We start from the raw sequence: 27,221 nt of genomic DNA on the forward strand, positions 1-27,221 counted from the left end.
ATAAGTAAAATCAAATATATAATCGGTGTAATTTGAGGGGAAAGTTTACTGTTTTCTGATGATTTTGCCGTGTAAAAAAATATGCTGTAGTTAATTTTCCCCAAAAATTGTACCGATTGAAAGCTTGGTTTTACTTCTTTACGTTGCTCGTACTTGACTTGGTACCAGGATGTGTAACCACAGAGTAGGTAACCTGTCGAAAAAATATAGACTTCGAAGTTAAAAGTCGGTAATATGAAAATAGTCTATTGGATACATTTTTAATCATGTCAATTGATGATACCCACTCATGAATATAATTGAAGAAATGTCTTGTTTACAAAGATTTATTGTTGGACTGTCTTATAAAATGTAATAGACAACTTTCGAGTTCGTTGCATTTCCGTCAAAAACTTTGGTTTTAGTGAACATCGTTCATACGTTTAGGGGACGACCATTTGATATTCTGTGGGGGGGGGGGGGGGGGCAGGAGGATTTGTTTTGGATCGGTTATTTATTTTTGTGAAATTAAAGGACAGATTATTTATTTTCTGCACTGTTGAAGCATGATTTTTCATTTTCATTAAAACAAGGGACTGATTATTTATTTTCACAATTATATTTTAATATAATATTTGAAAACACACAATTTTTAAATTCATTTTTTTATTCTTAAATATATATTACATGTATAGTCAAGTCATTATGTACCACCATATAATCAGAGTTAATCATCATCCTCAGGAAGTGAATCTTCTGAAAGCCAAACTGCATACATTGCATACGTACAATGTATTAATTTTGCTGTAACTATAGTTTTCTTTAAAAGTAATGACAAAAAAATTTCGGCAAAGGGTTTGGGTGGCCGCAAGAAGCTATAGAAAAAATGATACAAAATACTGCATTCTGCGCGTTTCCCAGACCCTTTCTTAATCTGAAACGCAAGTTCTGCGTTCTTTACTTTTTCGACAATATTTTGGTCTCAAAGCAAAATATATAGATTCAGTGTAAGACTTTTAGTTTTTAGGTACAATATCAAAAGACCAATATGTAGGATAAAGCAAAAATGTAATTCACATAGTAAAGTATGTGGCTACTGGTTTTTTTTTTTGTGTTTCTGCTTGCAGAAAATCTTTTATTCCTGTCAATTATGTGGGTTTTTTTTCAAATTAAGTTAAGAGGGGGCTGATTATCATTGATATAACTATGTCAAGTAAGTTTTTATAACACATTTCAATTACAACTTGATGTAGTTCCTTACTGGGATACAATTTAAAGTAGTTGGTAAAATTAGATAAAAAGTCCTTCAAATTAATAAAATTTAGATTTAAAACAAAAAATTACTATATTACCGATGGGATGCAACACTAAGAGAATAAAGAAGGGCAATCAATGAACAAAAGACAAATCCGGGAACAGATAAAACACAAAGCGACAAACAATAGACAACTAACACTGAAAACTAAAAATAAATGAGAAACATTGATCCTGAAAAACGGGGGCTACGTCATAGGGTGAACAGACCTTGCAAGACACTCGCCGTGAAAACAATCTGATATGAAGACAAGCTTTTGTTTTTAAAATTTCCAACATGAGGCATTTGCCTCAATGTAGTTACGTCCCTGTAATAAAAGTGGGGTAAATGTTCTTGAGACAATATACCTCAAGTTAAATGAAACCCAATTTCAGACATTTCAAGTACATAAATATTCATGATATTTATACATTGTATTATCAAAAGATTTGGGAAGTTTTCCCAAAAAAAATTGAAAAAAGATGAATTTTGGAAGAATATGGTGCCATCTCATACTTTAGAATAGCATTTATAAAATGGCTTAAAAGACATGCTGAGTTATTTATTTTCAATACATTGTAAGTCAGGTTATTTATTTTCAAACTACCACAGAACGAACCATTCATTTTTGTTATTATCAAGGCTGAGTTATTTATTTTCAAAATCCTCCTGAAAGTGGTCTATTGTCTATCATTTCTTTAGAAGCCCAAATATGAAAGTTAAAAGTAATTTATCTATGATTGGGCACACGTTTTTAGTAAGGCAGAAACCCAGCATCGCAAAAAGTGAATTAGAGATCAGAACATTGTCTTTCACAAGAGACAGCTGTCTATAAAAAATAGAACTCTACCGCGGCTGGAATTGGTATATCGATAAAAGTGATCGTTGAAAAATATGTTACGATTGTCAAGTATTACGATAGGATCGTGCAAGATCGAGTATCCAATTGTCAAGGAAATGTTGTCGAGAAAAAACATGCAAGGTCAATATGTATTTAGATCTAAAATTTTAAAATAATAAAGCTGTCTGTCAAAATGGTTCAACATTATGAACGGTATCTGCGAAAATCGGTGTTGAAAAGGAATTTTCTGTAAAAAATCGTTTTTGATAAAAAAAAAAAAAAATAAGCACAAATTCCAAGAAACCTCCTACTGTTACAGCAAAATAACTTGAGTGTGTAGGTAAAGGTAAAATCGTTGGTAAGCTTGCTTGCTAGCTGAACCATGAAATCATTATTTGTTAAGGTACCACCTTCCTTTGGGCGGAGTTAACTATTATAGTTAATTAGACAACCAATCAAAAGTAAGGACAGTGCATAAACATTATGAAACCAGTTTAGATTAAACCAAGAGTTCCAAATGGTGAAGTTGAAATCATCACTTCGTAAATTTTACGGACGCCTTCACGAGTTGGTTGACCGTTATGGAATATCCGTTTCACAGATGATAGCGGATATGTTCCTTAGTTGTAACTACAATCCCGTTCCCTTTTCACGAATGTGACCTACCGAATTAGACTATTTACCGGGTTTGTACTAACATGAGCAACACGACGGGTGCCACGTAAAGAGCAGGATCTGCTTACCCTTCCGGAGTACCTGAGATCACCCCTAGTTTGAATGTCCCTCTGGTATCGATCTTTCGCCCCTCTTTTAGATATATATTTTCAATCTAAATTTAAAATATAGTGTCAATTATAAGCTAATTCACAAGCATGTTGTAGGTGTGTTTGATTTGTCAATTTCATTTTAATCAAAACAAAACAATGCCATGCATGGTGAGCGGAACATCTCAAAGATTTGGGCCGACTAAGTTTATTTTTGCACCTGTATCATTGGCATCATACCGCATCTCCGTATTTTTATAGAGGTAATTGATTGAAATGAAATTGACAAATCAAACACACCTACAACCTGTAAACATATTTTTAAACTAACTTGTAAAAACTGGTTTCACAATATTTATATACTATTCCTACTTTTGATTGGTTCCCTGCTTAATTATTGACTCCGCCCAATAGAAGGTAGTACCTTAGCTAATAATGATTTCATGGTTCAGCTAACAAGCAAGCTAGCCAAAGATACTACCTTTACCTACACATGCAAGTCAATGTGCTGTAAAGATTTGAATGAACTTAAATTAGGTGTATTATGCTATTACTAATTAGTTATGTCCAATTGCGGTTAAAATTAGCTTTTATAATAAAAAAAAAATCACAATATTCAGAATAATCTTGTTTGCGTTATGATTTTTTAAGAAAATTCTTATCATATATCATTCCTAATTGATTCCCGATGTCAAAAACTTTCAGTTGGTTGCCTTTTCCGAAATGACCGTCCAAATGCAGATCCGAAATAATTCCTAATTTAGATTTGTTTTGTTATAACATTTCATTGCCACGCAATGGGTTAATATCAATGATGGAAACATTGACTAATGCGATAAGAAAAGAGTCCTGCCCTAATTGTATAAGAAGTTAAATAACAAAAGTACCGAACTCCAAGGAAAATTCAAATTACTTGTTCTTCGAACACTCATGTACAAAAACGGAGCGAGCGAGAGACATTCTTATTTGTTTGATTTTCCCCCCGTAGTAATATTTTAGCAATATATACCTGAAATTTGTTGAAAGGAAAGTACATTTTAAATTTATTCTACAAAACAACTGTTTTCTGAAGCGAGAAATATTTGTTTTTAAATTTAATTGTTGACTTCATTTAAATGGAGCAATAACTCAGAAACTAACTTTTTGTTAGTGTTCCAAAATTTTGGAGCGAGCGAATCCATAAAACTGTGAATCAACTCGGAAAGGCCTTAGTGTATTTTTTTTATGATTACAACAGTTATATATGGAAGGTGAGTTGACGAAGATTTTCCAAAACAACTCTGTAAATGATGTCAAAGGAATGAATCCAACTTAGTTTAAACTGGTCTGCTGTAAAAGTTTAAAAGGAGACTTTAAAAGGCGATAATTATTGTTATTTCCAATATACAATAATTTCAACAATTGAGCAATAGAAATCAAAGAAGGGAGAAGTCAGCTTAGATATATCAAACAAAGTATATACTGATAGAAAATGACTGTTTAATGTGCTTTTTATAGAAAGTTCGGTCATCAAGAAAATGACTGTTTAATGAAAGTTCGGTCGTCTAGATTTGATTAAAGTTGAACCTCAACGAGGCAAAATTTCCCTTAAACGGGTTTGTCTAATCTGTTTATGTCCTTTTGATTTTATGTTATCAAACTTATTTGGCTTTCAATACTATTTATCTTAGTCGCGCCTGATGACGGTCATTCTAGAACACGTTCCAAGCGCAAGGAAAAAGGCTTTCTATAATCATAATTTCTATTGATTTGGTACTGCTGCTGCTGTCCTATCGTGTACCATCCGCGCAGTAGCCAGACTGAGTGCTTAGGTACTGCCATGATTGGATACGTATATTGAAATATTTTACAAAATTGTGAAATGGTCGAAAAATAGGATGGAAAATGTGTGTACCATATACAACATAACTCATACAGTTTAAGTTTAAGAAACTATACAAATACTGTGAAAAAATTTAGAAAAAAGAAACTTCCGAGGAATATCATCATCTGATGTTACTTTTTTTTGAAACTACGAAAATAAGAGTTAGCTTCATTTTGAAAACATCTCCGTGATTTTCGTTTTTTCTTCTGCGTATATTGTTAATAATTGATACAACATGGGAAAATTTCCTGAGAACTGGTTTTGTTACTCGGTTTGAACTAAAGTTTTGCATATTTCATAAATAGAAATGTGTCTATTTGACCTCTAGATGTCTTTTTTGTTTTCTTTTTATGTCGTTGGGTTGCTGTCTCAATGACATTCACCTACCATCTCCTTTTATCCATATAAGTTCAACACCTTGTAATTTTGTGAAATGTTTAGGAAAACCATAATCTTATCCACATCACTGTAAATATAAGAGATTTCTTACATTATGAAGCTGTGTATGTGGACGTCAGGAAAGCATTAGAACTATTTTAGCCGATTGTCGCAACTCTTCTAAAAAATTAAAATGTAACAGAAGTTCGACTGACATATCATATACTCTAATTGTGAAAAGACGGACGAACAGAGATACGGACTATTTTGCAGGGTAATATTTCTCGTCATGGGTGTAAGGGGACAAAAAATGTCATTAAAGCAAAGATTTAAAATCTTGTTGAGAAAAGAGTAGGCAGTTTTAAGTCCCCCTTAAAACAAATTACAAATTTGTATACATCCACGTCATTTAAACTCTGGTAAAAAAGTGTCACATTGGCAATCCTACAATATCTTCTTATTATTGTGTATATATATATATATATATATATATATATATATATATATATATATATATATATGTATTTAGACCCCTCTAACAAGAAAATTTGTTTTGCATGCACACGTATAAAATTGCGGTTTTTATCCAACGCAATCATAGATTTGAACGTTGTTTTCAATTTAGACTTGTATATATATCATAGGTTTGAACGTTGATTTCAATTAAGACTTGTATATATATACCGATGTAATAAATGGATCTTAATTAAAAATTTAATACTACACAGAAAACAATAAACTTGCGGAAAAGATGATATACCGCAAACAAAAGGTGCAAAGGTTTTTGTACACCATATCCGGATTTCGACAATTAATGTCTCTTCAGTGATGTTGGGGATCGAAACAGTATTTGGAAGGCCATATAATTTACCTCAATTTAGGATAGACTCTTGAATTTTAAAGAGTCGAAAAAGGATGAACGGATCATATAAACCCGAAGTAAAATATAATACAAGCCCAAACGAAAAAATATAAACAAGTCTAAATTGAAAACAACGTTCAAACCTATGATTGCGTTGGATAAAAACCGCATTTTTTATACGTGTGCATGTAAACAAATTTCTTGGTAGATGGGTCTAAATACAGCACAAACAACATTTTCCAAAAGACCAAAAAGTGAAAAGTATATACATTTATATATATATATACAAGTCTAAATTGAAAACAACGTTAATTCGTCTAAAATTTAGCCCAACAATGTTAGATCTTCAAATTTGCGTTAACAAACTTTTAAATTTGTTCTTCCCTCAGTGTGATTCGCACCCTTGCATCTGTGTCATCGTGGCAACATCGCTTGCACCGTGTCCAGCGCCCTAGACCACTCGACCGCCTAGGCTACATAAAAATATAGCTTCCGGTGGTCGATGTAATGGTTTTTCTCGTCGGCTTTATCAAGGGTTGTAACACAGTACATGATGTATAGTGGCAAGTAGATGGTGTATCTTTCAGATCAGCTGTTTTGTTTGTCTTAAAGGATGATAATGTTAATTACCATGCCGCCACATCAAATTTTAATTTTATTATACACATCTAAACATGTGACAACTTTGTGACAGACATATATATATATATATATGCATGCAAAACAAATTTCTTGGTAGAGGGGTCTAAATACAGCACAAACAACATTTTCCAAAATACCAAAAAAGTGAAAAAGTATATTTTAACAAAACGCATTTGACTAGCAGGTCGAACAACGGATGTTCTTAAACCCTGCTGATTGCCATGGCGATTGCCAAATAAACGGATTACCAGATGTAACAAAATGGATCTTAATTATTAATTTAATACCAAACAAAAAACAATAAACTTGCGGAAAAGATGGTATACCGCAAACATGAGGTGCAAAAATTAGTAAACCATATCCGGATTTCGACAATTAATGTCTATTCAGTGATGTTAGGAATCGAAACGGTATTTGGAAGGCCGTATAATTTACCTCAATTTAGGAAATACGCCTAGATATTAGTCACCGATCTTTCTTACGAGGGATTGGATCGTTTAAGGATGTACACCTCTAAGGAGCCGAAAATTTCTAGAATTTAACTTTTTTCTTAACCTGATTTTGGGGTTTATATGACTGTAAGAAAGTAATTGATGAAGAAAAAATTATATGGTGGTGCACTTCATTTTTTTTTTGCTTCGGCCATTGTAAAGTACCGCATTTTTTATGATTTTCCCATTTTTCATCACTTTTTATCCATTTTTGGGCTTTTATCATGAAAAAAATCACAGTTTCTCAATTAGACTTTTTTTCATACTTTCACTTAATATGTAGTTGACCAATCTGAACAAATTTAACTTAAACAAACTATAGGTTGGTGTGAATATTAGAAAGTTTTATAAAATTTTGTTGCTTTTTCGTGTCAAATTGACCATGCTGTCAATTTTGTCAATTTTGGATTTTTCTCTTTTTTTTTTAGAACAAAAATCATATTATTTCAACTTCTTTGTTATGAATGATTGAAAAAATACATATCTAAGAATATTGAAAAGAAAACAATTATTATGGATGTACATATTTTTGATAAAATCATTTCTTTGTACCCCTCAGCTCTGGCTGATGACACTGACCATATTGCATATAAAATTTGAAAATTTTATTACTCAAAAACTACCAATTGCAAGTACACAATTTTTTCACAGAGTTTAGTTTGATTATAATATTTTTTAAATTCATTTATATTTTCCACTTGAATTACATGTTTTGGAAATAATTCCCGAACGAGATTTCAACGAGACTGAAACATCAGAGGAATACATCCTTAATATGAAAAAAAGATACTGTACGCAATAAATAAATCATATATATTATATACGCCTAAAAAAGTGTACAAAACAGCATCAATTTTTAAAAAAAGGAAACAGTAAATACGAGTATCGATAATTATCTTACCTCCTATACAATTCTAGGAATATTTATATAATAGTTATTGAAAAACTGGTCATTATCGTAATATATGGACACTCCTACGGGCAGTCCATATATCACGATAATGACCAGTTCTTCAATAACTATTATGTTTATTTCATTGAGGAACCATGTTTTTAAAAATTCTCATAAATTCAAATTGTTCAAAGCAAACTCGAGTTATTGTACGATTTCTATAGGAAAGAGTGACGACCAGTCATAGTGATAACTATAAGTCACTGCCATTCATTTAAGTGCAATTTTTCAGTATATGAATACAAAATAAAGTTTTCTATAATTTTATAATTATCGAAAACATATGGTAAACAATTCAACAACTTCAATATAAAATTGAAAACAGGAAAATGTTAAACTGACATTTAAACTGGAAAAAGTCCACGCAGTTATACATGTACATGTAGGGACATCACTCTAAACAGAGAAACCACGCCCCGCTGGTCATTAACATGTAAAAGTCCGTTAACGACCGGTTTTCTGGTCCGTTTTTTTCTGTTAAAGACCGATAGAATTTTTTACTGAAGAATAAAGAATGTCATGTGGCCCCTTGTTATCCAATAAGAGAAGCTAATTTTTAACCGATATGAAATAACATTGGTTAAAAGCGACCGCGTGCAGACCGTGTATATTTAATATGGGGTAAGTAGGCGTGGTTTATTCTAATACACGGTTAGTATTGGTGTTGCGTCCCTATAACAACAACTCGGCGTTTAGGAAAATCTGAAACGTTTCGCCCGGACAACAGGTCAAGAAATTGATGATGAACCATTAAAATAAATGCAAAAAACACATTAAAAGCTTACAATTTATTATTGTTGGCATTTGTTTTTGCATAGACAAATAGAAGTAGGTTCTTTATATTGAAGACTTGATCACTTTGATAGGCCACTAGTCTAAATGCCACATGTTAAGATAGTCGGTAAGATTAATTCGTTTTATTAAATGATATGAGCGAATCAGCCCTAATACGGATAAATCAGCATGTGCAATACTTTTGACGTTCCCCTGTATTGGCCCATGGTCAATTTTCTTACGCCTAAGCTTACTTAAATTTGGACGTTTCGTTATTCATAAAATACATTTGTAATATATTTTTTTAACTTAGAATAACATAAAAAAAGTTTCAATGATGTTCCGTGTTTTGTAACGTCTTGCGAGGATTTGTATAATAGAATCATGTGCAAAACAGTGTAGCCGAGACCATTGATTGGCGCGCTAAAATATCCCATTGACTGGGTCAGATTAGGTGAACGTTCGTCTGTAACGCTCACAACTTACGACGTATTTATTATAGACATTTAAACTGTGGGGTCACCAAAGGGTCTCAACGCCTAAATAAAATAATTCGAAAAACTAATCAGGAATAACCTTTGTGTTTTGATTTATATTGAATACTTAAACGTTCTTTACTTGTGTTTTCGTTATGTTTTGATAATCAATTTTTATGATATCGCACGTTCTTTCAGCAAAAAAACAGGATTTAACTGGCTTTAAAAGTTACAATGCATGTGTTGATTATTATCTTTTTTTTCGGACGTCAAAGCGATTTAACAATGCGGTTGTCCAATTATGTCATCTTTTAACTTTTATCTGGTCAAAATTTTATTTTAGAACGAATGCATGATCAACTTTACACTGAAATGCAGTCAAGTTTAGCGATTGATAATTCTTTGATAACATTCTGGCGTATCACAAACAAACAACTTGTAACGTCTCATTTCATTGGCTGAAAGATTTAAATACAACAACAATTGTAGTGTGCACGTGAATTGACACAGGTGACCGACAATGGAATGTACTACGTTACTACGAACGTAAAAAACAATGATTTTTGGTAAAATAATTAAATAAGTATTTTGTTAATTTCAAATAGTGGGGTCGAAATATTATACTAATAATTTGTGTTAAGTAATATTCTTTATGCATGCAGCACTTGTACCGCACTATGAAAAATATAAGGATAAAATAAAATACATGTGCCGCTTTTATACGGATGAATGTATGAACCACTTTAATTTCTTTCATATTGACGCTAGGTTATTATCCTGACAATGTCGTAGTTACTTATAATAAGGATCTCATAATACTGATCCATTTCAAATTTATGATGGGTTGCACATTCCTCTTTTATTGTTTTCATGCTATAAAACGAAAATAAAGTAGCTAAATGTTTGGTCATTCAGAAATAACGTGTCATAAACGAGCAAATTGTCCCCGGAAGATCGTATCATGTGTGCACGTGAATATAGATGTATTATGCAATATACTATCATGGTCACCACGAAATTCAAATGAATTCAGTGAAGGCATGTTGGTGTAAAAAGGTTTGAAATGTTTCATCGGCGAAGATTTTATTTTTGCATGTGTGGAACTAAAAAATAAATAAATACTTGTGAGAAATGTTGTAGTTTATAAGGAACTATATAAATGTACTGTTTTCGATTTTAATTGGTTGAAAATTTATCCTTTAATTTCATACCGTAAGAATAGAGCTTTGCATAACATTGTTGAACTATCCGCCAAAGTAACGTGTGGCATGCGTGCGTGTTTAAAATGAAATACAAAATCATACATGTATGATAAACTTATAAACGAAATATTAAGAAATTAAGGATGACTACTGTAAAAGTATGTACAAAAATGGAGTCACCTTTTATCAATACATTTAGTGAATAACCACACTGTTTAAAACTGATTGTTTTCTATGCAACTATTTAAATATTTACAATATATAATTTTCAACCGAGGATAGCAAAACAGTTAATTATAAATTAAGGAAGTATATCGCTGGAGTTTATAAAGTACATTTCCTTCCACTGTGCCATGGTTTGCCATCTCCATTTTTTCTCTAAACAAAGCATGGCTGGTTACATGTTCTGAATTTACTTAAAATTTCGGGATTTTTTTTTTTAAATCAAGTAAACTAAATCAGAAAAAAAATCACACTATCCTAAAACTTATGAAAGAATAATTCATATTATATGAATAATGAACATGACAGTTTATAACACAAACCCATTTACTATAAAAATCGAGCAATATCTTTAGTATGTTATTTGGTTATTTTTGTAGTTAAGTACGGTTTCATTTCAAGTACAACGTTAATTCATCAAGTCCATTGATTAAAAGATAAGGCAGGGTGAGCAATTCGACAAAAAAAAAAAGGCAGGATGACGATTTATGTAAAAAAATCAGGATAAACTAATAAATATAGTCAGGACCTAACAGACTGAAAAATAGAAAGACAGGACAGAGATAACAACTAAAAAAATGCAGGACAAAATGTTTCATCCAAGTCCCCCACCCCCAATCAAAATAAAATGGTAGCTCCCTTAATCCAGAACCAATTGAGAGGAGACAGTTGAATTAAATATTTCGACGTGACTGTTAAGATTAAAGTTTAAAATTTTACATGCACATGTATAAAAGCTAGAATTATCATGGGATAATCAAGAACACAATCATGTACGTGAATACGACGATGGAAGTTTTTAACGACCTTGACCGGCTACGTGAATACTGATCAGTCCATTCAGCTTTATAGTACGCGTGTTCTATTTTCGCAGGTGTGAGGTCGAAGGTTTGAATTGACCAATGAAAACGATCGTTCCTTAACGAGTTAATCTAATAAAGTTTGTTTGACTGATTATGTTGCACGACCTTTCGCTAAGCTTGGCCGCAGTTCAGTATAAAAAGTGTGCAAACACAAAACATATAGACAAAATATACTTCTTTCTTGTCTTTTTCGTACTTGCAAGTTATTAGACAGTAAAAAGGCTATTTGGATCAAGCCTTGTGAAATTTGCATTTACGTTTTTGAATAGGTAAAATGTATAATTTGGTGATCTTTTCTGCTAACTACTATACTTGTGAAAAATCCTTGGCAACAGAAACATATTCAGCTTTTTTTTTAATCGACCCAATTTACATAGTAATGGACGACTTCGTACATTTTATGATCGCAAATAAAATATGTATATAATATACTGTGCACTGTAGTTCGTATATATACTGAGACCCTTTGGCAACCCCACAGTTTAAATGTTTATAATAAATACGTCGTGAGTTGTGGGCGTTACAGACGAATGTTCACCTAATCTGACCCAGTCAATGGGATATTTTAGCGCGCCAATCAATGGTCTCGGCTACACTGTTTTGCACATGATTCTACAAATCCTTGCGTCTTGAAACGGAAATATTTTACAGCCTTTTCGAGTAAAACTTTCGAATATTATCACTGTTTCATTTCCGTTGATCAATCATCAGAACGCAGACGATTCAATAGTAAGAATGCTTAAACTGTCTGAATTATTCTTCCCAGCTAGTTTATATTTGCTAGATAAAATGAATTGTGATAGCATAATATTAAGTACTTGGACGTGAAATCAGAAATTACATCAATGTTGACAAAAATCCAACATGACTTGAGTTCAGACATGATTTCTGTATCTTCACGTAGTTTAATTGAGGAATTTGAAATCATTAAATAAAAGTGTTATGAACTGACTGTTTCTGTATTAGCCCTGTTATAGATTCTCGATCAGCTGTATTGGCCCTTGACTCTTTGAGTCTCGGGTCCAATACAGCTAACCTCGAATATATAACAGGGCCAATATAGAAACAGTCAGTTAATAACACTATAATACAGTGCGCTACTGACCTAATACGATATATATAGGGGCATTAAATTCAATATGGGTCCGCTCTCACCCCATATGGAATTTACTGACCCTATATATATATAGGACTCTAAAGTGCGATGGGGACGCTAAAGTGCGATGGTCACGCTAAAGTGCGATGGTATACGCTAAAGTGCGATGCCTCCATACGCTAAAGTTCGATGGTCCGCGAAATTATAGACGTAAGAAACGTAGTTTGATTATGACGTTAACCGTCGTTTATACAAACTAAAAATGAACACGCCGGACGATAAATTACTAATATTTGATTAACAACTGTTAAACCAAATGTCAATGACTTATTAATAATTAAATTAAACCTAACCATGCTTTGACGTCTGAAGCAAATGTGTTTTTTTTTCGGTAGCTGGAAGAAGAACTTGTATCCTGCAGTCGACCATTTTACTATTTAGATACAAAATAGTATTCGCATAAAAATCCTGTATAGTGCTTTTATTAGAAGCGAACGGATACATTTAAATCATTGTTTATGTTGTGGTCCCCGTTAAAATATTGTCGCTTTAAAAAGTAACATCGGTAAAACAAAGGTACATGTTTGCATGTGTAAATTATAAATTGTCGGCTAAAATATTAGTTTGTACATTATAGGAAAATATAACATGTATGTGTAGTCGCTACGAAAAAGGAGAAAACTCGGCGAATATCTCCCTTTTCTCTCGTTTAGATTAAAGCTTAAACAAATAAGTGTTACATATTCCGACAATAATCGAATTTTGTATTTGTAATTTACAATGACGACTTTAAGGGGAGGTGTTCCCATTAGTGATAGACTGTGTGAATGGAAAGCTACGCCAATTATCACAATATTTAATACGCCCGAATTGTTAAAAAATCACTTACAAGAAATATAGTATTTTGTGACACCTAAATCACCTGTTTAGCAATTATTACGTGGTCGGTCTTCTAAATTAAGAAACAATCACTTCAGCCTACCAGTAGATTATAATGCCTATCACATATGGTATACCTTAGAATACTAGATTTTGCAAAAGGACTATTTTTACATCTTATGTTCTTTAACGTTTTTAAAGCCCTCGAACCTTACCCTATTGGTCCATCGCACTTTAGCTTGAAATACCACCGTACTTTAGTAAACAAACAACCATCGCACTTTAGCGTGAGACACCATCGCACTTTAGCGTAGACCATCGCACTTTAGCGTGACCATCGCACTTTAGAGTACCATCGCACTTTAGAGTCTTACATATGTATATATATATATATATACAAGTCTAAATTGAAAACAACGTTCAAACCTATGATTGCGTTGGATAAAAACCGCAATTTTTATACGTGTGCATGCAAAACAAATTTCTTGGTAGAGGGGTCTAAATACAGCACAAACAACATTTTCCAAAAGACCAAATGAGTGAAAAAGTATATTTTAACAAAACGCATTTGACTAGCAGGTCGAACAACTGATGTTCTTAAATCCTGCTGACTGCCATTGGCGATTGCCAAATAAACGGATCACCGATGTAATAAATGGATCTTAATTATAAATTTAATACTAAACAGAAAACAATAAACTTGCGGAAAAGATGGTATACCGCAAACAAAAGGTGCAAAGGTTTTTGTACACCATATCCGGATTTCGACAATTAATGTCTCTTCAGTGATGTTATGAATCGAAACGGTATTTGGAAGGCCATATAATTTACCTCAATTTAGGATAGACTCTTAAATTTTGAAAGAGTCAAAATAGGATTAACGGATCATATAAACCCGAAGGCAAATATAATACAAGCCCAAACGGAAAAATATAAACAAGTCTAAATTGAAAACAACGTTCAAACCTATGATTGCGTTGGATAAAAACCGCAATTTTTATACGTGTGCATGCAAAACAAATTTCTTGGTAGAGGGGTCTAAATACAGCACAAACAACATTTTCCAAAAGACCAAATGAGTGAAAAAGTATATTTTAACAAAACGCATTTGACTAGCAGGTCGAACAACTGATGTTATTAAACCCTGCTGACTGCCATTGGCGATTGCCAAATAAACGGATCACCGATGTAATAAATGGATCTTAATTATAAATTTAATACTAAACAGAAAACAATAAACTTGCGGAAAAGATGGTATACCGCAAACAAAAGGTGCAAAGGTTTTTGTACACCATATCCAGATTTCGACAATTAATGTCTCTTCAGTGATGTTAGGAATCGAAACGGTATTTGGAAGGCCACATATATATATATCGTTTTTGGTCACTAACACACTGTGTAACTAATTATATTTCGGATAACAAATATCCCTCATCAGTATGATGTAAAATGTATCTTATCAATCTATTCTTATTTTACTAGAACAATCTTGAACGGTTACGTTATTTAAATTTCTCTTATTTTGAAGCTTTTATATTCTGCGATTAATCATTGCCGAATAATAAAAACATTTATATGGTACGAATAGGATAAAAACAAGTAACTTTTTGTACAAATCGGTCACCTATAATACTATAAGAAATATGTTTAAAATAACGTTATATAAATATGAAATAAGAATTATGGTTTAAAGTGTATAGAAGACCATAGGTATTTAGTGCCTCCAAAAGTTATAATTCGAATTCAAGATCATGAATTTAAAGAATGATGATCATTGATTAAAATCGTTATCACTTTTTTTTTATAGGCGTGGTCATCCGTTATCATACATTTTCGGATTAAATCTGTTGTAACGAATTTCTTTGTGGTAACGATTCCTCAAATTCGTGATAACGAATTTAATCCGTCATCATGAAATAAAACAGGGTTTTGAGATTCAAGATTTTAACTAATATGTTGTTCAAAACCGTTTCCTTTGGAGCTCAAATTAAGGTCCACCAGGAAACCATGAACACATAAATGTTGGCTTTATTACGAAGAAACAATTTAATAGATGAATATAGACCAAGTAGTCTAATATAGTCATATATGCAAAATTAAAGGCATTCAGATGTTTATTTCTATCTTACTACATACAAAATGTATGCACAAAATACGTCGGGGAAGTGTTCATTATCTAAAATATTGTTCAGTTTAGAGCTACAGCTAAACAACTATAGAAATTGCACGTAGAACACAAAATCTGAATTTGCTTATCAATTAAGAATGTATGGTACATATTTGATTGCGATTGAGAATACTCTCCACCAGAATCAATGTTGTGGATGTAAGCAACTATAGGTCACCGTACGGCCTTCAACAATGCACAAATCCCATATCGTATATTCTGCTATAAAAACCCTCGACAAGACAAAATGGGAAACAGTTTAAACGAGAAAAACAACGGCCTGATTTATTACAAATCAATAAACGAAAAACAAACATGACAGACAGCAATCAATTACTACGACTTACAATTTGACTGTTTGTAAGAGAGGCGTAAGATACCAAAGGGATATTTTAACTCATGAGTCGAAGACACACTGACAATGCTATGGCACAAATGAACAACGACAAAAAATCCAACAACAGTCTACAAAACACAACGTAGAAAATTAAAAAAATGAGCAACACCAAACGTCGGAGGGACAATGTTGAGCAATGAATTCTCCATGAGCATATGAAAACAATTGTCAAACATTTTCTTGACAGAAAATCAACATTCATTCGTGTGCTTTTTTCATGTTTTGATCAGCTAATGCCAAAAGAATATTTGTTACTCCTTAATAGGTTGAAAACAAAGGCAATGATGATTTAATGATACACACTAGCAAATAAAATTGATCTACGTCACTGTTCTAGGTTCATGCTCATACCAATATTATTCTTTAAAGATAAATAACAATTAACAGCCCTTTCTAAATTAATATAAAATCTAAAGGACTAAAATATAAAAATAAGGCAATGTAATATGATTGCAAATAAGACAACTATCCACCAGAGACCGAAGGATCTATGTGACACCAGCATCAGACATATTTTTGTTCTTAGATATTTGCATACTACGACAGTCCACATTTAGGGAAAACAACACAAATCGACTCCATTCGACAATACACGATCAAAACTAATTCAAAAGCTACTCAACAAAAAAAAAAAAAAAATACGTACTCTTAGTTTTATAACATCCGACGTATACAATAGAATTATAACGATCAAGTCATCCGATCGATAACAGAAAGTATGTATACAATTGAAGAATTTATTGTGTGCTCTACAATAAACTATCATTCAACAACTTCAAACGAAAAGGCAGTTAAAGGCCCTTATACATCGAGATATGTGAAGAGAAACGTTCATATCTATAACTTTGAAATTGACAATAACATGGTTTGGTTGAAAACAAATCATGTCACATCAAAAAAAATCTCTCAGGAACAAGCGAGATGTGTTATCACAATGCAAAAGGCACATGTATCAAACATAATCGGAGGTTCTACTGTAATACTGTATTCGCCTAGTTCATGTATAGTAACGAAGGTGTGTGGGATGAATGAACGTGTAGTCGCTAAACCCAGGCCAGTGGCGTAGCTAGACAAATGTCGATGGTGAAGCCCAAATCGACAGGGGGCCTCGGGGCCGCTTAAGGCCCCAAGTGGGTCTAGGGAAAAGCCCTGGTAGGCGGGCCAGGGGGCGAAGCCGCCCGAAGCTCCTGGATTTTAGAGTTTTAGACTCATAAATATGAACTGAAAATATTGTGAATATTAAGGTGTAGTCAAAAGAGTTTTTGTTTGATACAAGTCAGATAATTTTGTGAGAAAAAAAAAATATTTTCTCAAAGAAACTGTAAAAACCAGGAGATTCCAGAGGGGTAAAAAAGTTATATTTACTGAGACCAGTATAATAAAAACCACAACATTATAAATTGTTTGGAGATTAAATGTAAACAATATATCCAGTTATAGTGAATACCTAGGTTAGCGCAGGGTTGGCGCCTTCAAATTAGTTTAACCACGCCACATTCTGTATGTGCATGTCCCAAGTCAGGATCATGTCATTAAATGTATTGGTTGTCGTTTGTTGCTGTATATCATATTTGTTTTTCTTTCATTATTTTGTACATAAATCACGGCCGTTAGTTATAAAAGCTGAGCAATATTAATGACACATCATTATGCATGATTCTAAGTTTCCTGCCATGTTTTTCAGTGAATAAACTAAAAAATCTGTCTTGTTTTATTTCAAAAATACAAACTCAGTAAGGTTAATTGTTCGAGGAACATTTCACTTTGTAGATAGCCAGTCAAAACCTTATGCGTTGATATGAATTATTAAAGAGTCACGAGTCAATCTCTCTCACCAGTGACTTTAAACAAAAAAGCAAGCCTCCTGTCCTTTTTGGTTGCAAAACAGTCAATAACGTTATCAATGTCAATGGGCGTCTCCTTGTATGGGTGAAGTATACATAGCCCCGAAAGTCGTTATGTAGTCATCGTAGAACGCAGATATCTTTTAACCCGGCGCATGACACTGAAACTGCGTTCAGCGGTGGCAGTGGTCACTGGCATTGTCAAAAGAATAAACAAACAAGTGTAAATGTTTGGATACAGGTCAACATTGGTCAAATTCAAGCTTTCTGCAAGAGTACCAGGGATTTGTCCCTCTGCTATAGACCATCGTGCTTTCCACCTTTCTACCTCGATGTTAAAAGTATCATTGTCAGATGGAAGGTCATCATTTCTTCACTCTCTCTCTCTCCTTTTTATTTAAATTTTTTTTTTTTTTTTATCAAAACGATGTTGAAGCCTTGGCTTCCGAGCTTCCGCCTAGCTAGCCACTGCAGGCCTTTCTCCTAATTAGCCTTATAATACACATATACCGACAGTCTTCATACATGGGACAATCATATAAAACTGATCCCTAGTTATAACAATAGGAACCTGTGAGATTTTGCAAACAAATAAAGGATAGGTTCAAAAATAATCAGAGCAATTTACATTGCCAAAAAATTGTATATGTTGTTGTCAAGATTAAGGGGAAAGGAAAACAAACTGACAACTTCATGTTTCGAACACAAGATATTTCTTTTAGTGAATGGTTCATTTCGTTAAATAGGTCAACAAAGCTAAAAGCAATTTAACCATTTCAGCATTATTTGTTCGTTCGTTCGTTTGAAAATTAAAATAAAGAGTTAAGAAAACTTTCCTTTTCTTCATATTTAAGCAAAATTAGTGAATAGTTGGTAATAAAACGAAAACAATACCACAATAGTAAAAGTTAAAACCAGTGAGGAAGCTCCACTGAAAGTATTATTTTGAATGTTTGTTCATATATTTGATATATGCACCATTCATTTGACTTTTTTAGGGTTATTGTAGTAATCATAGGTTTATTAACTAGGCAAATTTCAGCAGTATATTTAAAAAAAAAACAGTAGTTAGAATATGATTTTACTTCTGTTTTGATTACGCCTTTTAGAAAATAAAAGTTTAATTTTATTGACAAAATGATAAAACAAACGACTTAGAAATGTATTAGTTAAAACACTATTGGAAGGTACTTAACATTTTCAATCAGGAAACAGATACATTGTACAGGCTAAAAATAAGTGTACATGTAAGTGCAACATAAGGCCTAGAATACCCGTGTTTCCGTTGAAACAAATTAGAGAAGGTATGTAGAAAAATAATTTTATAATTTAGAAAGTTTTTTGACTGCTTTTAAAAACAGTAGAAAGAGTCTGACTTTAATAGTGCTTGTTCAAAAATGCAAACAAATTTTAAGGGTGGCCACTTGAAATAAGAATAGGAAAGTTTTCCTGGTACACACTTATATATTCTTCATCATACGTTATATCCTGGCGTTTACTTAAGTTATGACAGCAAACGCCTTTAAAAGAACTAAATTTCTTGAGGAAATTAATTTTCTAAAGTTTAAACTGAACCATATGTAAAAGAAATCTCGAAGCAGCACGAATTGTAACTGGGGTTTTCATTTTTAAAGTATGTAAATATGCTTTATACATTGAAGTAAGGAAACTCCCGCACAAACGATAATATATTGTAACATAAACAAACAAATAGATAAATGCTACGATTCATGTAATTAAACAGATTCTTAAAGGTTATCAATTAAACACCGTTGTAAACTCTTTGAATTTTGTTATTGTCGGTACTAAAATTGATTTTAAATTTTATTACGTTTATGCAAACTTATGACCATACATCGGTACTATGTACTTATATTTTGGCATTTGACGTATTTACACTAAATCCGTTGGGTGTGTCATGATTGATACGTCAGTCTTGGAGAACAGGATTTATTTATTAGTTATAACTGATTTTGAACTAAATTTCAGTATTGCAAGTACTCTTAGATCCTTCTTTGTGTCGTTTGTCTTTATATTAGTTTTTTGTTTATACTTCGTGTCAGTTTGATGAATCTAAGTCATTTCCAACTGTTTTTTTACAGCTTGTTCTTATGGTGTGCTATAACATCGCTGTCCCAGGTTACGAAAGATTTTAGCGCTCACAAAACCCAGCCACATTCTTTATGTGTCTGTCCAAAGTCAGTATCCTGTGATTCAGTAGTTGTCGTTGAAGGCTATGTAACATGCATACTGTCGTTAACCGTTTTGTCATAAATCAGGTTGTTGGTTTTTCTTGTTTGACCTGTTTCACATTTTATCAAATCGGGGCCTTTTAAAGTTGGCTATACGGTTTGGAATTTCTTATTGTTGAAAACCCACGTACGGTGGTCTATTGTTGCTTACATCAACGTCAGTTAGGACTCTGGTGGATAGTTGTCCATTGGCAATCATACAACGTATTCTTATTATTTTTATATATATATATACACATTAATAATCAGACAGTGGCAGGATTATGTCAACTCTTGTATCTGAATCTACCAACTTTAATCTGCTTAATAGCAAAACTTATACAGTTTTAATAACTCGACTTAATTTGAATTATACATCATTTCCTCCTGCTTCTGATTATAAGGCCCTCAAACAATTTTTACATAGCTATACGAAATGTAAGTTCTATCCATACCTTTAAAAAGTCTTAACAGAGGTTTCGACAAAAATCATAAACATTTACTTTTCATGTTTTGGATGATTTTTTTTTTACAAGAAAGCTTTTGACTTAGATACATATTATGAATATTGTTTGCCATGGGATTTTAATTATTTCAACTTATTCAGTATATATTATGGAAAATATTGACGAAAATCTTAAAACATGTTTCTGTTGTAATTTAAGTGATGTTTAAGCCTTTCATGCATAGTTTGACTGGACTATAAAGGCAACAGTAGTAACACACCGTCCACCAGCTTAAAATATATGTGTTTCTATGGATAACATATATATTTAATTTTAACAATAGTCTGTTGACATATTGATGTGTCTCACCTTTATGTTATTTTGAAAGTATAATGCAAATGTTGAATTAAAATGACAATGTTTTAACATGTAAACTATGCAGAAGATACACTGTAAATTAATGATAGAAGGCGCAGGATCTTTATGGACTGATATATCCAAATGCTAATACAACCGTATGCCCAATAACATTGACCTAACATAAATGTGTCCTTAAATTGGCATAATCTCAACCAATTTGAAAGTTAATTAACCTTGAGTGAGGGGCATACAATCTCCGTGAAAATGAAACGTGTTGATTATGTAACAATCGTTTACCGATTGTTATTGACTTACCATTAGTGGTGCATCTAAAACTTACCTCATCACTAAGTGTAACCATGTAAACAATGCAAAAGTTTCAAAGTCAATAAACCATGACTGAATGGCGGAACCAAAAAATCCATGCTGATACAACTGCATACCAAATATTATTGACTTATTAGTGGTTTCCCTTAACCTGACCTAATCACAAACTTTAACATTTGAAAAAAGAAGAAGTTTCAAACTCAATAAAACATGCCTGAGCTGGCATAGCCAAATAATCCCCATAGAAATGAGATGAGCTTTTTTCCCTTAACATTTTCTGGTTTAGTTTCATACACCTGCGGAGAAATGATGTGTTCCTTTTTGAACATTTTAAAAAAATTTCACAAAAAATTCCTATGGCCTGTTCTACTCCTTGTTTGCTTTTTGTTTTATAGGAAAATGGTTTAATTATTATATAACTCAAGTGTTCATTAACCCCGGGAAATGCAGCAGTGGAGATAATAAAAAATTCTTTGTTGTTTATCATTCGTCGTTTTCGTCCATGAATCTGCCCTTAGTAGAAGTATGAAAATCCTAAACCTATGGCGTAATATACAAGACAAGTGTTATAGCTGACTCTGTGGTATGGTTTTTGCTCATTGTTGAAGGCCGTACGTTGACCTATAGTTTTTAGCCTCAATGTCATTTGGTCTCTGGTGGAGAGTTGTCGCACTGGCAATCATGCCACATCTTCTTTTTTATATTTATCCAGTGGCACATTCAAAATTATTACTAATATTTAAAGTATCACTCCTAACATTTTTTTACAAGGAGTAGACAATATTTTGCTCTTACTCTTAAAAATGCAACGTGCGTGCGGCAACCTAGCAAATACCACATTTAAAGTATTTGGATCGATTAAACAGCGACCGCCTACAAACTCAATCATTTTTAATGATAGGTTGAGAATGTAATAAATGGGCAAATGGACAAATTAAACCATAGTTAGACGTTGTCTTGATTAATTGGTTAATTACACTATTTTGTTCAAAATGTTGAGGACATACGATACAGATAGGATCCCTCATCAATTTTTTCTATGGGTTTTGATAAAAAGTCAATATTGATATGCACTATCGAAATATGCAAAGAAAAATATACCTCATTGACCTACTTTTTAAGAAGTAACGTTGCGAAAATGACGCGTTAAATTCGTGTGCTTCTCTATGTATGCCTCTTGTCGTTTAAATTTTAACGGTCTTACCCGTTATCGTCTCCGTCAAGTAACGGGTCCGTTAGTTATCGGATGCTTTGTGAATCATAATATCATACACTAAACGCGCATTACGTCTACATAAGACTCACTATAGGTGCTAGAATCTAAACAAATATCAAGCCATATCAAAGTTGAAGTTGAAGAGCATTACAAACCAAAACGTATGATACGTTGTGCCAACTAATATATATATTAGAGAATTATTTGAAATTTCACTTTTTTGCATATTTTGATTTTGTCCAGTTTAAACAGTAAGTGGTAAATTCCTGTGTTGTTAAGTGTCAAATTGATCATTAACATTTGGAATTTCCAACAGAATTCTTTTTTCTGGTACTTACAGAATGTAATTAAATATTCTTTCATATGACACCCTTAGTCTTTCATTATTAGCCAAAATCACGTTCGTATCATTCTCTTTTAAACCTGTTGTCAGGAAACAGTCCTGTTTCTCTGTTTTTGTCGTGTTATTCAACTTAATATCAGTTTGTTAAGTTAAACACAGCAAATTGTAATCTTTGCAAATAACGTTGTTTTCGATATCCAAGGTTTCTACTTTTATAGAAATTTTTGAAACTACACTGAATATTTACTAAAGAAATACGTCATTAATATTTTGAATATGACAAAAAGAAAGACGACAGATACAAGAGGGATATTGAAAGTCACAAGTTGTAAACAAACTGACGACGCCATGGCAAAATAACAAAAAAAAAAAAAAAAAAAAACAAAAAACAAACAAACAATAGTCTTCCAAAACACAACATAGAAAACTAATAAAAGACTCCACATGTGGCGCTGTCATGTTGCAAAAATAAGTACAAATTTGGTGATAAGTTCCATTTGGCCATTTCATATTCATTCGACGAAAAGAGGACAGGATTGTGGTTATGACGATTGGCAAATATCCATCGTCATCTGTAAAATAGGTATTTCCATAACCGTCAACCAACTCGTGATGGCGTCAGTTACATTTTTGAAAGGATGACCCCAACATTACAACTTGGAACCTTCCTTTGAAAAAGCAACCATCTTTCTAGGAAATCATGATAGGAAACGCAAGCTCTGATTGATCGTATCAAGTAGGATATATGTTCTCAAACTCATAAGTTGACAATACACTAAAAACGCCATGGCAAAAAACGAAAAAGACAAAAAGACAAATAACAGTATACAAAACACAACACTAAAGACTGAGCAAAACGAACCCAACCAAAACCGGAGTTGATCTAAGGTGCCCCCGAAGGGTAAACAGATCTTGCACAACATGTGGCATCCGTCGTGTTGCTCATACTAGTACAAACCCAGTGGAATAATCTCTTTGTTGTAAAGTTTCTTTCTCAATCAACCTTTATTGTCATAGGCAGATGTCGTTAGGACACCAACCCAACGACACATAGAACCAAAAGGATCAACATACGATCTTCTAAATAGTTGTAAATAAAAGGACAAGGTACGATAGGCATCAGAGAACGGCCCCCGATTTTCATTCAAATTAAAAGTGGCATGCCATAAATTATAATACTATATTTTTAAAGTTTAAAACCTATATTTTTGTGAACATCAATAGATTTGTCAACTTCCGCTGATATTATTCATGCTTTGTTGCTGTGAACACCTCGATATTCGCGAAAAGGGCATAAAAATGGCAGTTTCCAAACCTTTTTCAGCATTTTAAACTATGAGCGTACCTACGGCCCACGATCATATTTATACCTAACATTCCTTGAATATAAATCTTGATGCAGTTCAAATATCTTAGTGGGCCGTAGGTACGCTCATAGTTAAAAATTAAAAAAAGGTGAAAAAAATCGTCATAGTTTTCATTGAATCATCGAAAAATTTTAAACGAACTGCGGACCGGAGATGATTTCCGGTATTCATTGGATCCGACAAAAAGACTTTTCTTCGTGCTTTAATGGCTAGTTTTTTTATGACGTAAAGAGAAAGGAACACAGGATATTCCTGTATTTATTTTTGTATGAATTTAAAGTGAGATTTTAGCAGACCGTCGAGTTTTGACACAAAATCAGAAGGAACTGTGACAAACTTCAGAGAAATTTTGGGAATGTAAATCACTAAATGAAACCAAAGTTATTTAAACACTGGTTCATACTCAAACATTTCCTTTTTGACTACATTTCAATACATTTTTTATTTAGAACACTGTGACACAGACGGTAATCGTGGATTGGCATGTCGAAGCATAAATATGTCTTTAGCGTAAACACTGCAAAGATCTGTTAAGCATGTTATCTCCGTGGAATGGTGTATTCTAAACAAAACCAAATTGACTATAAATTCTATACTCAACAGATTGATAATGGTGTCAGCATTAAATGTTAGTACAGCTTTACCCTTCAGAAACACGTATTTTGTTTTACAAATGACGAAATCGTGGCCCTGGAATGTATTAATCTCCGTTGACGCTTTTGTGAAAAGTGCTTTCTTTCACGTCCGCATTTCTATCAAGTATGGCATGCCAAGTTAACATTTTAGGCAATCATTACGGATGGCGAAAATAAAATTACAGAAGTGTGAATAGTATCATACATTGTAACTGATACGACATTAAGAAGACACCATGTGAAAATTCTAATTATTTAATTGTGTAAGTGTAACAGTAATAAAGATCAAATAAAACTATCAACACTATTGCGAATTGTGTATCTTGAGTAATTTTTTTATCATGGTGTTGTTTCTATTTATTGGACTTATGATTTGTAATTGTCCCCCGCCTTCCCGCTGCTCTTTTTCAACGACAACGCGTGCCACTTCGTATTTCTTGTCTGAAAATTATTCTCTACATTACTTTCCGTCATAAATATACATGAAGTATTTGCCACTGGACTGTAAGAAAACAACACTCAATTAATCATATCTCCTCTTAAATTGCAATACTATAACGACTTTAAACATATTTAAATAAATAAAAGATTCAGTTAAATCTTTAATCAGATATTCATACGTCAAAGAAAAAGAAAAACGAATATTGAATATCAAAAGAAAAAACGCATCATAGTCAAATAAAATTGAGAATGGAAATGGGAAATGTGTCAAAGAGACAACAACCCGACCATAGAACAGACAACAGCAGAAGGTCACCAACAGGTCTTCAATGCAGCGAGAAATTCCCGCACCCGGAGGCGTCCTTCAGCTGGCCCCTAAACAAATATATATACTAGTTCAGTGATAATGAACGCCATACTAAACTCCAAATTGTACACAAGAAACTAAAATTAAAAATAATACAAGACTGACAAAGGCTAGAGGCTCCTGACTTGGGACAGGCGCAAAAATGCGGCGGGGTTAAGCATGTTTATGAGATCTCAACCCTCCCCCTATACCTCTAGCCAATGTAGAAAAGTAAACGCATAACAATACGCACATTAAAATTCAGTTCAAGAGAAGTCCGAGTCTGATGTCAGAAGATGTAACAAAGTTATCATGCTTGTAATTTTGTACGTGTGTTTCGTATTCAAAAGGTCGATTTAAAAAATCATTAGACCATAAAAGGCTCAAGATTCCGAAACGTTTGCCATATACAGCTAAGTTTATCTATTCTTGAATAAAAAAATCCGTAGTTTTTCAAACAATTCAATGTTATAAATTTGACCATATCAATGATAATTCATGTTTACATTTAAGTGCTGTCTACTGAACATCGTGTTACTGCATGGGTTGTTTGTGTCACTATTTTTAATGTTCTAGTTCATAAGGTTACAGTCCACAGGAAGACATATCACCCTAACTGGACACTATGTATTCTGACTCTGACCCAACTAGTCTTTGATCTTACCCCGTAATGCCACGTGATACGGAAAATCAGCAAATACCAATTGTAAAGTCTTTGGTTTGACCCATCTGGCCCTCGAGGTGAAGACGCCTACACGAGACAACCGAAGCGACGTTTGTCTCATGAGTTTTACGCAGGTTGGGAAAATAACTAACCAAGCGAAACTGTGCACCTAAATGTGCATGGTGTTTTCAAAGATGAACATTTAATATTCGCAAATTAACTACAATAGGCAAATGTGATTATAAATGTTTTATAGTTAAAACTTTGAAAAAATTACTATACATATCATCACTTTTATTCTTATCTGTATGTTTATGCGCATTTAATAAGTGGACTTATTAAGAACCAAATACTTCTTTTTATAATTGGGGGTGTTAAAGCGATGACCGAAGCACATTTTGGATGAAGCGCGGAGGTTACAAAAGAGGTATTCAAAGCGTTATTACATTTTAATGCTACAACCATGAAATTATGAGTTTTTTCAATTATTTTGTTTGTTTTGCTATGCATTCGTGTGACGTTGTCAAGGAAAGTACGTGCTGTCATAAATGTTGCTTTTAAAAAAAAAACAAAAAAAACATCTGATTTAGGAATGCCTCTCAAATGTTTTCATCCACTCAAAAGTATGGCTTCTTATGAGACATACATGCAATGTAATTATTGATAATAAAAAGTTGACATAACCAAATGTCATTCTATTACAACTTTTAAAATTGTACAATTTGATAAAACATTAAATGTGCAGACAGCTTTGATAAGATATTGTATAGTTTTTATTCATTTATTCTATTTATTTAATTGTACAATGACTTAAATGAAGGGTGCTTATAGTAAGAATCCTTCATATTAATATAAATC

The 27,221-nt window shown here is 32.8% G+C and overlaps 1 protein-coding gene across 4 annotated transcripts in view; it reads left to right on the forward strand.

Annotated features, from left to right (window-relative positions):
• Positions 1–27,221, forward strand: part of LOC127734325 (transient receptor potential cation channel subfamily M member-like 2) — a 571,123-nt gene that overhangs the window by 51,038 nt on the left and 492,864 nt on the right. The window lies entirely within an intron of this gene.

Source organism: Mytilus californianus, unplaced genomic scaffold, assembly GCF_021869535.1.
Source record: "Mytilus californianus isolate M0D057914Y unplaced genomic scaffold, xbMytCali1.0.p SCAF_3, whole genome shotgun sequence".
NCBI lineage: Eukaryota > Metazoa > Mollusca > Bivalvia > Mytilida > Mytilidae > Mytilus > Mytilus californianus.